The 13,997-nt window shown below is 56.5% G+C and overlaps 1 protein-coding gene across 1 annotated transcript in view; it reads right to left on the bottom strand.

Moving 5' to 3' along the window:
* LOC116955381 (tenascin-R-like) overlaps nucleotides 1-11,150 on the bottom strand; it is a 98,571-nt gene extending 87,421 nt beyond the window's left edge. Inside the window, 1 exon segment of the mRNA XM_076052941.1 lies at nucleotides 11,045-11,150. The gene's annotated coding sequence lies outside the window, so the exon portion shown is untranslated.
* Between the last annotated feature and the right edge of the window lie 2,847 nt (nucleotides 11,151-13,997).

Raw genomic sequence — 13,997 nt, 5'->3', positions numbered from 1 at the left:
TGCATACACACACATGTACAAAGACAAAGACAAAGATCCCCCGGTTAGCCTTAAAAGACTGTAGGGGCAAGTGCTGTTAGCGAGCACCTATGAAGGCCGGAACGGCACACGAGGGGGTGGGTGGCCAGCACCACGCCCGACCGCCTTTGTCTCCCCAGTGGCAATGTTTACACACCGCACCAGGTACTCATTTGAGGCTGAGTCGACCTAGGGGAGGCCCGGGACCGGTTCAGATAATCGTCACCGGTTGTTGGTGGCGGTGAGCTGGAATCGATTTCGCGACGCCGGGTGCGTAGCGCTAACCGCTGCACCACCGCTCCCCGCGATTCACAGCGCTCCCAGAGTCACCCCCACGTGATCCCTCCATCCCTCCCTCCATCCCTCCTCCTCCCTCCCTCCATCCCTCCCCCTCCCTCCATCCCTCCCTCCCCCTCCCTCCATCCCTCCCTCCCCCCCTCCCCCGGCCTTCCTCCACCACCACCACCACCTGAGCGATCCGTTTACCCCATCTTAAGAGTCACCACGTGCGCAAAGCTCCGAGCGAAAATTCCCATGGAGCGACTTCTCATCCTCCACGTGCTCCTCCTCGTCTCGCTATCCCCCTCCTCCTCGTCCACCTCCGCTATCATCATCGTCATCATCGTCACGAGGCAGATGGACGGCCAAAGCTTTAAATCCGCTATGAACGCCACAGGCACAGACGGTGGGGGGGAAGGGGGGGGTTGAGGGGGGGGGCAATCACAGCAAGTGCGGCACAACCCCCCTTGCTCAACTATGTCACAGCACCGCGCAGCAGCCGCAGGCGTCGGAGGCCGCTTCTTCACCAGCGTCTCATCAGCAGCAGCAGAGCCCGGCGCTGCTGCTGCTGATGAGACGCTGAATGTCGAAGCCGGTCTCAGTCTGTAAACACCTGGGGCCAGTCTCAGTCTGCAAACACCTGGGGCCAGTCTCAGTCTGTAAACACCTGGGGTCAGTCTCAGTCTGTAAACACCTGGGGTCAGTCTCAGTCTGTAAACACCTGGGGCCAGTCTCAGTCTGTAAACACCTGGGGCCAGTCTCAGTCTGTAAACACCTGGGGCCAGTCTCAGTCTGTAAACACCTGGGGCCAGTCTCAGTCTGTAAACACCTGGGGCCAGTCTCAGTCTGTAAACACCTGGGGCCAGTCTCAGTCTGTAAACACCTGGGGCCAGTCTCAGTCTGTAAACACCTGGGGCCAGTCTCAGTCTGTAAACACCTGGGGTCAGTCTCAGACTGTAAACACCTGGGGCTAGTCTCAGTCTATCAACACCTGGGGCTAGTCTCAGTCTGTAAACACCTGGGGTTGGTCTCAGTCTGTAAACACCTGGGGCCAGTCTCAGTCTGCAAACACTTGGGGCCAGTCTCAGTCTGTAAACACCTGGGGTCAGTCTCAGTCTGTAAACACCTGGGGCCAGTCTCAGTCTGTAAACACCTGGGGTCAGTCTCAGTCTGTAAACACCTGGGGCCAGTCTCAGTCTGTAAACACCTGGAGCTGGTCTCAGTCTGTAAACACCTGGGGCCAGTCTCAGTCTGTAAACACCTGGGGCCAGTCTCAGTCTGTAAACACCTGGGGCCAGTCTCAGTCTGTAAACACCTGGAGCCAGTCTCAGTCTGTAAACACCTGGAGCTGGTCTCAGTCTGTAAACACCTGGGGCCAGTCTCAGTCTGTAAACACCTGGGGCCAGTCTCAGTCTGTAAACACCTGGGGCCAGTCTCAGTCTGTAAACACCTGGGCCAGTCTCAGTCTGTAAACACCTGGGGCTGGTCTCAGTCTGTTTCACCTGGGGCCAGTCTCAGTCTGTAAACACCTGGGGCTAGTCTCAGTCTATCAACACCTGGGGCCAGTCTCAGTCTATGAACACCTGGGGCTAGTCTCAGTCTGTAAACACCTGGGGTTGGTCTCAGTCTGTAAACACCTGGGGCCAGTCTCAGTCTGCAAACACTTGGGGCCAGTCTCAGTCTGTAAACACCTGGGGTCAGTCTCAGTCTGTAAACACCTGGGGCCAGTCTCAGTCTGTAAACACCTGGGGCCAGTCTCAGTCTGTAAACACCTGGGGCCAGTCTCAGTCTGTAAACACCTGGGGCCAGTCTCAGTCTGTAAACACCTGGGGCCGGTCTCAGTCTGTAAACACCTGGGGCCAGTCTCAGTCTATCAACACCTGGGGCCAGTCTCAGTCTGTTTCACCTGGGGCCAGTCTCAGTCTGTAAACACCTGGGGCTGGTCTCAGTCTGTAAACACCTGGGGCTGGTCTCAGACTGTAAACACCTGGGGCCAGTCTCAGTCTGTTTCACCTGGGGCCAGTCTCAGTCTGTAAACACCTGGGGCCAGTCTCAGTCTGTAAACACCTGGGGTCAGTCTCAGTCTGCAAACACCTGGGGCCAATCTCAGTCTGTAAACACCTGGGGCCAGTCTCAGTCTGTAAACACCTGGGGCCAGTCTCAGTCTGTAAACACCTGGGGCCAGTCTCAGTCTGTAAACACCTGGGGCCAGTCTCAGTCTGTAAACACCTGGGGCCAGTCTCAGTCTGTAAACACCTGGGGCCAGTCTCAGTCTGTAAACACCTGGGGCCAGTCTCAGTCTGTAAACACCTGGGGCCAGTCTCAGTCTGTAAACACCTGGGGCCAGTCTCAGTCTGTAAACACCTGGGGCCAGTCTCAGTCTGTAAACACCTGGGGCTAGTCTCAGTCTATCAACACCTGGGGCTAGTCTCAGTCTGTAAACACCTGGGGCTGGTCTCAGTCTGTAAACACCTGGGGCCAGTCTCAGTCTGCAAACACTTGGGGCCAGTCTCAGTCTGTAAACACCTGGGGCTGGTCTCAGTCTGTAAACACCTGGGGCCAGTCTCAGTCTGTAAACACCTGGGGCTGGTCTCAGTCTATAAACACCTGGGGCCAGTCTCAGTCTGTAAACACCTGGGGCCAGTCTCAGTCTGTAAACACCTGGGGCCAGTCTCAGACTTTAAACACCTGGGGCCAGTCTCAGTCTGTAAACACCTGGGGCCAGTCTCAGTCTGTAAACACCTGGGGCCGGTCTCAGTCTGTTTCACCTGGGGCCAGTCTCAGTCTGTAAACACCTGGGGCCAGTCTCAGTCTGTAAACACCTGGGGCCGGTCTCAGTCTGTAAACACCTGGGGCCAGTCTCAGTCTGTAAACACCTGGGGCCAGTCTCAGCCTGTAAACACCTGGGGCCGGTCTCAGTCTATAAACACCTGGGGCCAGTCTCAGACTTTAAACACCTGGGGCCAGTCTCAGTCTGTTTCACCTGGGGCCAGTCTCAGTCTGTAAACACCTGGGGCCAGTCTCAGTCTGTAAACACCTGGGGCCAGTCTCAGTCTGTAAACACCTGGGGCCAGTCTCAGTCTGTAAACACCTGGGGCCAGTCTCAGTCTGTAAACACCTGGGGCCAGTCTCAGTCTATAAACACCTGGGGTCAGTCTCAGTCTGTTTCACCTGGGGCCAGTCTCAGTCTATAAACACCTGGGGCCAGTCTCAGTCTGTAAACACCTGGGGCCAGTCTCAGTCTGTAAACACCTGGGGCCAGTCTCAGTCTGTAAACACCTGGGGCCAGTCTCAGTCTGTAAACACCTGGGGCCAGTCTCAGTCTGTAAACACCTGGGGCCAGTCTCAGTCTGTAAACACCTGGGGCTGGTCTCAGTCTGTAAACACCTGGGGCCAGTCTCAGTCTGTAAACACCTGGGGCCAGTCTCAGACTTTAAACACCTGGGGCCAGTCTCAGTCTGTAAACACCTGGGGCCAGTCTCAGTCTGTAAACACCTGGGGCCAGTCTCAGTCTGTTTCACCTGGGGCCAGTCTCAGTCTGTAAACACCTGGGGCCAGTCTCAGTCTGTAAACACCTGGGGCCAGTCTCAGTCTGTAAACACCTGGGGCTGGTCTCAGTCTGTAAACACCTGGGGCCAGTCTCAGTCTGTTTCACCTGGGGCCAGTCTCAGTCTGTAAACACCTGGGGCCAGTCTCAGTCTGTAAACACCTGGGGCCAGTCTCAGTCTGTAAACACCTGGGGCTGGTCTCAGTCTGTAAACACCTGGGGCCAGTCTCAGTCTGTAAACACCTGGGGCTAGTCTCAGACTTTAAACACCTGGGGCTGGTCTCAGTCTGTTTCACCTGGGGCCAGTCTCAGTCTGTAAACACCTGGGGCCAGTCTCAGACTTTAAACACCTGGGGCTGGTCGCAGTCTATCAACACCTGGGGCCAGTCTCAGTCTGTAAACACCTGGGGCTGGTCTCAGTCTGTAAACACCTGGGGCCAGTCTCAGTCTGTAAACACCTGGGGCCAGTCTCAGTCTGTAAACACCTGGGGCCAGTCTCAGTCTGTAAACACCTGGGGCCAGTCTCAGTCTGTTTCACCTGGGGCCAGTCTCAGTCTGTAAACACCTGGGGCCAGTCTCAGACTTTAAACACCTGGGGCCAGTCTCAGTCTGTAAACACCTGGGGCGGTTCACCAGCGTTGATTCAAGCTGCTGATGAGACGCTGGATGTCGAAACGGGTCGTTAACTGCGCCCGGTGCGCCGTGGTCAAGGCGGGCACCTCGGCAGTGGGCACCGCCAGTGACCCCAGCCTCGCTCTGGGACCCGCACAGGCGGCGCCGCGGTGGCTAGGAGATGTTGACTACCTCGCCTGGTATACAGGAGGTCGTGGGTTCCATCCCGACCCCGACGCCTGCTGCTGTATATTTGGAGTTTGCGGTGTCTCTCTCTCTCATCATCATCATCACGGTGGCTAGGAGATGTTGACTACCTCGCCTGGTGTACAGGAGGTCGTGGGTTCCATCCCGACCCCGACGCCTGCTGCTGTATATTTGGAGTTCGCGTGTCTCTCTCTCTCTCTCATCATCATCATCACGGTGGCTAGGAGATGTTGACTACCTCGCCTGGTGTACAGGAGGTCGTGGGTTCGATCCCGACCCCGACGCCTGCTGCTGTATATTTGGAGTTTGCGGTGTCTCTCTCTCTCCGTGGTCGCGTGGATTTTTCTCCGGGTTCTCCTGGTTTTCTCTCCGCGTTAAGATTCAACGTCGCGCGTCTCGAGTGCTTGGCTGCGGCTACAAATGTCCACGCGACGACGACGATGATGATGACGATGATGATGACGATGGCGATGATGATGACGATGATGATGACGATGATGATGACGATGATGACGACGATGATGATGACGATGATTACGATGATTGATAATGATGATGACGATGATGACGACGATGACGACGATGATGATGACGATGATGACGATAATGATGATGACGATGATGACGATGATTGATGATGATGATGACGATGACGCCAAACGACGATGATGATGACGACGATGATGACGACGATGATGACGACGATGATGACGATGATGATGACGACGATGATGACGACGACGATGATGACGATGATGATGAATTCACTTGGTTGAGCTGCCATTATCTGTGGGAGCCAGGCGCGTGCTTCTGAGAAAGAGCGACAGCGGACGGAGGGGGGCCTTACCTGGCAACACTTTCTTAATTCCGTCACGCCTGCTGATGTTGATGCAGAGCCATCGACTTACAATGTCACGTTAAGGTGGTGAAGCCAGCAGGCAACCGCGTCAGGAGACAGCGGAGTTGCATCGCTGTGATGTCTCTATGAGTCTATGGGTCTCTATGAGTCTATGGGTCTCTATGAGTCTATGGGTCTCTATGAGTCTCTATGAGCCTGGGTCAGCGAGAGTCGCTACGCGGTTCTCTGTGAGTCTCTGTGGGTGCCTGCGAGTCTCTGCGAGTCTCTATGGGGGTCTATGAGTCTCTGTGGGTCTCTATGAGTCTGGAACTCTGTGGGTATCTATGAGTCTCTGTGGGTCTCTATGAGTCTGGGACTCTGTGGGTATTTATGAGTCTCTGTGGGTCTCTATGAGTCGGGATCTCTGTGGGTATTTATGAGTCTTTGTGGGTCTCTATGAGTCTGGAACTCTGTGGGTCTCTATGAGTCTCTGTGGGTTTCTATGAGTCTCTGTGGGTTTCTATGAGTCTGGATCTCTGTGGGTATTTATGAGTCTCTGTGGGTCTCTATGAGTCGGTATCTCTGTGGGTATTTATGAGTCTTTGTGGGTCTCTATGAGTCTGGAACTCTGTGGGTCTCTATGAGTCTCTGTGGGTCTCTATGAGTCTGGATCACTGTGGGTCTCTATGAGTCTGGATCTATGTGGTTATCTATGAGTCTTTGGGGGTTTCTATTAGTCTGGATCTCTGTGGGTATCTATGAGTCTCTGTGGGTCTCTATGAGTCTCTGTGGGTATCTATGAGTCTCTGTGGGTCTCTATGAGTCTGGATCTCTGTGGGTCTCTATGAGTCTGGATCTCTGTGGGTCTCTATGAGTCTGGAACTCTGTGGGTATCTATGAGTCTTTGGGGGTCGCTATGAGTCTGGATCTCTGTGGGTCTCTATGAGTCTGGATCTCTGTGGGTCTCTATGAGTCTGGAACTCTGTGGGTATATATGAGTCTTTGGGGGTCGCTATGAGTCTGGATCTCTGTGGGTCTCTATGAGTCTGGATCTCTGTGGGTCTCTATGAGTCTGGATCTCTGTGGGTCTCTATGAGTCTGGATCTCTGTGGGTATCTATGAGTCTTTGTGGGTCTCTATGAGTCTGGATCTCTGTGGGTCTCTATGAGTCTGGATCTCTGTGGGTCTCTATGAGTCTGGATCTCTGTGGGTCTCTATGAGTCTTTGGGGGTTTCTATGAGTCTGGAACTCCGTGGGTATCTATGAGTCTTTGTGGGTCTTTATGAGTCTGGAACTCTGTGGGTATCTATGAGTCTGGATCTCTGTGGGTTTCTATTAGTCTGGATCTCTGTGGATATCTATGAGTCTCTGTGGGTATCTATGAGTCTGGATCTCTGTGGGTATCTATGAGTCTGGATCTCTGTGGGTATCTATGAGTCTCTGTGGGTATCTATGAGTCTGGATCTCTGTGTATATATATGAGTCTCTGTGGGTCTCTATGAGTCTGGATCTCTGTGGGTCTCTATGAGTCTGGATCTCTGTGGGTCTCTATGAGTCTGGACCTCTGTGGGTCTCTATGAGTCTGGATCTCTGTGGGTCTCTATGAGTCTTTGTGGGTCTCTATGAGTCTCTGTGGGTATCTATGTGCCAACGTTGTTGCGCAATAACGTTGGACTTTGGGATTTGGTGGCAACTTCTTGGACCCAACGTTGGGCCCAACGTCGTTGAACCAACGTTGAGCCAACGTTCGCATGCCCAACGTCGTTGAACCAACGTTGAGCCAACGTTCGCATGCCAATTTCTTGGACCCAACGTTGGGCCCAACGTTTGAACCAACGTTGAGCCAACGTTGGCATGCGGTGGTAATTTGTTGGACCAACATTGGGCCCAACGTTGAACTAACGTGTTATCAAGTATGTATGCTGAACTTCTTTCGCACAGTAAGTAGCCAACCGTGCTCATCGGAGGTGCAGAATTTGGTTGGAACAGTTAGGCCAACGTTTGTCCGACGTTTGACGGACGTTGGCATGTGGTTGGAAAACCTGCTGGAATGAACGTTGTTGGCCTGAGCGTTTCATGTTCCTCGGGCGAGGCGAGGGGCTTCCTTCCCCACAAGCAATACCACCACCACCACTATACCACCAGCACCAGCACCACCACTACCACCACCACCAGCAGCATCACCACCACCACCAGCACCAGCACCACCACTATCACCACCACCACCAGCACCACCACCAGCACCACCACCAGCACTACCACCACCACTAACACTACCACCACCACCACCACTATACCACCACCACTACCACCACCACTATACCACCAGTACCAACACCACTATACCACCAGCACCACCACCACCACCACTATACCACCAGCACCACTATACCACCACCAGCACCAGCAGCACCACTACTACCACCGCCACCAGTACCACCAGCACCACCACTACTACCACCATCACCAGCACCACCAGCAGCATCACCACTACTACCAGCGCCACCAGCACCACCAGCACCACCAGTACTACCACCACCACCAGCACCAGCACCACCAGCAGCACCACCACCACTACCACCAGCACCACCAGCACCACCACCAGCACCACCACCACCAGCACCACCAGCACCACCACCAGCACCACCAGCACCACCACCAGCACCACCACCAGCACCATCAGCACCACCACCAGCACCACAACCAGCACCACCACCATCACCACCACCACCACTAGCACTACCACCAGCACCACCACCAGCACCACCACCAGCACCACCATCACCACCAGCGCTACCACCAGCACCACCACCAGCACTACCACTACCACCACCAGCACTACCACCAGCACCACCACCAGCACCACCACCAGCACCACCACCACCAGCACTACCACCAGCACCACCACCAGCACTACCACCACCAGCACTACCACCAGCACCACCATCAACACCAGCACTACCACCAGCACCACCACCAGCACTACCACTACCACCACCACCAGCACCACCACCAGCACCACCATCACCACCAGCACTACCACCAGCACCACCACCAGCACTACCACTACCACCACCACCAGCACCACCACCACCAGCACCACCATCACCACCAGCACTACCACTAGCATCACCACCAGCACTACCACCACCACCAGCACTACCACCAGCACTACCACCAGCACCACCACCAGCATCACCACCAGCACCACCACAAGCACCACCACCAGCACCACCATCACCACCAGCACCACCAGAACTACCACCAGCACCACCACCAGTACTACCAGCACTACCACCACCACCAGCACCACCACCATCACCATCACCACCACCAGCATCACCACCATCACCACCACCATCACCACCAGCATCACCATCACCACCACCATCACCACCATCACCACCACTACCAGCACTACCACCACCACCAGCACTACCAGCACTACCACCAGCACCACCACCAGCACGTGTCCGTGTGTCTCGCTCCGCTGGCCCAGCGTCTCGCGTCGTCTGCCAGCGGGGTGGCTTCCTGGCGACTCTGCCAATGTAAACTTCGCCTCAATTAGGAGAGGAGATCTCAATTAAGCTGCCTTCCATAATAAACATACACAGAGAGAGAGAGACAGGAGGGACGATGACGATAATGATGATGATGGCGGTGGTGGTGGTGATGGCAATTGCGGTGGTGATGTTGAAATGGGGAGTGGTGGGACAGCGGTTAGCGCGCTACGCTACGATCCCGGCTGACCCGAGTTCCATTCCCGCTCACGGGCAGCACCAGGTGACGATTATATTTGAACCGCGGTTGTGGACCTCTCCTCGATCGACTCAGCCTCAAATAAGTACCTGCTGCGGTGTGTGAACATCGCCACTGGGGAGACAAAGGCGGCCGGGCGTGGTGCTGGCCACCCACCCCCTCGTGTGCCGTGCCGGCCTTCATAGGTGCTCGCTAACAGCACTTGCCCCCTACAGTCTGTTACAGGCTACACGAGGGATCTTTGTGTGTGTGTGTTAGTCTCTTTACGTGTGTGTGTGTACTGCTCACGACACCACGCACCACGTGTACACGTGCACTACCGGCACTGCTCAGAGCACCACGCACCACGTGTACACGTGCACTACCGGCACTGTTCAAAGCACCACGCACCACGTGTACACGTGCACTACCGGTACAGCTCAGAGAACCACGCACCACGTGTACACGTGCACTACCGTTACTGCTCACAGCACCACGCACCACGTGTACACGTGCACTACCGTTACTGCTCACGACACCACGCACCACGTGTACACGTGCGCTACCGTTACTGCTCAGAGCACCACGCACCACGAGTACACGTGCACTACCGGCACTGCTCACGACACCACGCACCACGTGTACACGTGCACTACCGGCACTGCTCACGACACCACACACCACGTGTACACGTGCACCACCGTTACTGCTCACGACACCACGCACCACGTGTACACGTGCACTACCGGTACAGCTCAGAGCACAACACACCACATGTACACGTGCACTACCGGCACTGTTCAAAGCACCACGCACCACGTGTCCACGTGCACTACCGTTACTGCTCACAGCACCACGCACCACGTGTACACGTGCACTACCGGTAGAGCTCAGAGCACAACACACCACATGTACACGTGCACTACCGGCACTGTTCCGAGCACCACGCACCACGTGTACACGTGCACTACCGGCACTGCTCACGACACCACACACCACGTGTACACGTGCACTACCGGCACTGCTCACGACACTATGTACACGTGCACTGCTCAGAGCAATTCCTACTCCGACTGCGCTACGATTTTTCCGAAAACGGGACAGAGCAGCGAGTGATATCAGTGTGAGTGAGTGGGTCAGTGAGTGAGCGGGTGAGTGTGTGGATGAGTGAGTGGGTGAGTGAGTGGGTGAGTGAGTGAGTGAGCGGGTGAGTGTGTGGGTGAGTGAGTGGGTGAGTGAGTGGGTGAGTGAGTGGGTGAGTGAGTGAGCGCGTGAGTGCGTGGGTGAGTGAGTGGGTGAGTGAGTGAGTGGGTGAGTGAGTGAGTGAGCGGGTGAGTGCGTGGGTGAGTGAATGGGTGAGTGGTTAAACAAGCGAGTGGGTGAGTGAGTGGTTAGACGAGTGAGTGAGTGAGCGGGTGAGTGCGTGAGTGAGTGAGCGGGTGAGTGAATGAGTGGGTGGGTGAGTGAGTGGTTAAACTAGTGGGTGAGTGAATGAGTGAGCGGGTGAGTGCGTGGGTGAGTGAGTGGGTGGGCGGGTGAGTGAGTGGGTGAGTGAGTGGGTGAGTGTTGTCACCAGTGTGGTTGGTGGTGGAATCAACGAACAGTCAACCACGGCATGAGTAGCAGGGACAGCAGCGATAGACACAGGTGCGACTTTAGGACGTGATGAGAGCCTAAACCGCCTGTTGAAGGTGATGAAAAATGAATAGGCTTTACCCTCTCGGGCAAGAAGGCTACCCGGGCGCGTTGGGGTGGGTGCGGGGGCACCTTTGTCTTTGGTGCGCGTGCAGTCTCGCCTCTCTCACCTGCACGGGAGCCGTGCCGCTCCGCCGTGTCCGCTCCGCGTGCTCGCTGCTGCTTGTGCCGTGGAGGTTCAGCGAAGCGTGCCGCTTTCTATGGCGGCCCGGCGGCGGAAACACCCCCACCCACTACCACCCACTACCACCCCCACCCACTACCACCCACTATCACCCACTACCACTACCACCCACTATCACCCACTACCAACCCACTTCTACCCCCACCCACTACCACCCACTATCACCCCCACACACTACCACCCACTACCACCCCCACCCACTACCACCCACTATCACCCACTACCACTACCACCCACTATCACCCACTACCACCCCCAACCCACTTCTACCCCCACCCACTACCACCCACTATCACCCCCACCTACTACCACCCACTACCACCCCCACCTACTACCACCCACTACCACCCCCAAACCACTACCACCCCCACCCACTACCACCCACTATCACCCCCACCCACTACAACCCGCTACCACCCACTACCACCCACTATCACCCCCACCAACTACCACCCCCACCCACTACCACCCACTACCACCCCCACCCACTACCACCCACTACCACCCCCACCCACTACCACCCACTACCACCCCCACCCACTACCACCCACTACCACCCCCACCAACTACCACCCCCACCTACTACCACCCACTACCACCCCCACCCACTACCACCCACTACCACCCCCACCCACTACCACCCCCACCCACTACCACCCACTACCACCCCCACCCACTATCACTACCACCCACTATCACCCTCACCCACTACCACCCACTATCACCCCACCCACTACCACCCACTATCACCCACTACCACCCACTACCACTACCACCCACTACCACCCCCACCCACTACCACCCACTACCACCCCCAACCCACTTCTACCCCCACCCACTACCGCCCACTATCACCCCCACCTACTACCACCTACTACCACCCCCACCTACTACCACCCACTACCACCCCCAACCCACTACCACCCCCACCCACTACCACCCACTATCACCCCCACCCACTACAACCCGCTACCACCCACTACCACCCACTATCACCCCCACCAACTACCACCAACTACCACCCCCACCCACTACCACCCACTACCACACTCACCCACTACCACCCACTACTACCCACTATCACCCCCACCCACTACCACCCACTATCACCCCCACCCACTACCACCCACTATCACTACCACCCACTATCACCCCCACCCACAACAACCCACTACCACTCACTACCACCCACTACCACCCCCACCCACTACCACCCACTATCACCCACTATCACTACCACCCACTACCACCCCCACCCACTACAACCCACTACCACTCACTACCACCCACTACCACCCTCACCCACTATCACCAACTACCACCCCCACCCACTACCACCCACTATCACCCCCACCCACTACCACCCACTATCACCCCCACCCACTACCACCCACTACCACCCCCACCCACTACCACCCACTATCACCCACTATCACTACCACCCACTATCACCCCCACCCACAACAACCCACTACCACCTATTACCACCCACTACCACCCCCACCCACTACCACCCACTATCACCCCCACCCACTACAACCCGCTACCACCCACTACCACCCACTACCACCCCCACCCACTACCCTCTACCACCCACTACCCAGCCCCCCCCCCCCCACCATACAGTCTTTAACAGACTGTAGGGGCAAGTGCTGTTAGCGAGTAGCCGCACCTATAAAGGCCGGCGCGGTACACGGGCGAGGAGTGGGAAACCAACACCACGCCCGGCCGCCTTTGTCTCCCCAGTGGCGATGTTTACCACGCACCGTGCCGGGGACTCGTTTGAGGGCTGAGTCGACTTAGGGGAGGCCCAGGACCAGGTTCAGACAATCGTCACTGGTGGTGGTGGCCGTGAGCGGGAATGGAACTCGGGTTATAGCCGGGTTCGTAGCGCAGCGTGGCGCTAACCGCTTGCACACAATTTAAAGTTATATATTTTGTGCAATTTTTCGTTCATCGCGACTTGTTTAACTTCCATAAACCGTTGCACTCCTATCGGTGTTTGCGTCGCTCGTTGTTCCGGCTTCTTTTGACTCTTCCCGCCTGGGGCGTGCGTGCAACAAAGAGTTTCACAGCTCATCGGATTCCTGCAGTCCAAAATCAAGATGCTGATTCTTTCACACACACACACGTGGACACACACACACGTGGACACACACACGTGGACACACACACGTGGACACACACACACGTGGACACACAGGTGGACACCCACACACACACGTGGACACACACACACACGTGGACACAGACACACACGTGGACACACACACACGTGGACACACACACACACGTGGACACACACACACTTGGGGACACACACACACGTGGACACACACACACGTGGACACACACACGTGGACACATACACACTTGGGGACACACACACACGTGGACACACACACACGTGGACACATACACACACGTGGACACACACACGTGGACACTCACATGTGGACACACACACACACACACGTGGACACACACACACGTGGACACACAGACACACGTGGACACACACACGCACGTGGGGACACACACACGTGGTGACACACACCCCACACACACAGCCCCCCCCCCTCCACCTCGCGGCACGCGCACCAGATGACGGCACGGGACCCCCCCCACCACCCCCCCCCCCCCGCCGCGTGTCACCCGATCCTGGCTACTACCGCCGCCGCCGCTGCTGCTGCTACTGATGATGATGACGCCTCGGGGTCAGGGTCCTGCAGCCAGCGGGACCTCCAAAGCAGCGGGAGAAGGAGCCGCGGCTACTCGCGGACCCACCACCCGCAGCCACCGTGATGAGCTTCGGACCGCCATCCACTCGGCGCCCGGCTGACGAAGGTTGCGAGCCGCCGACACAGACAAAAGATCCC

This window comes from Petromyzon marinus, chromosome 59, assembly GCF_048934315.1.
Source record: "Petromyzon marinus isolate PM22_M1 ecotype Great Lakes invasive population chromosome 59, UKy_Petmar_22M1.pri1.0, whole genome shotgun sequence".
Taxonomy (NCBI): domain Eukaryota; kingdom Metazoa; phylum Chordata; class Hyperoartia; order Petromyzontiformes; family Petromyzontidae; genus Petromyzon; species Petromyzon marinus.
Note: the sequence above shows the minus strand (reverse complement) of the source record. Positions and strands in the feature narration are given on the sequence as shown.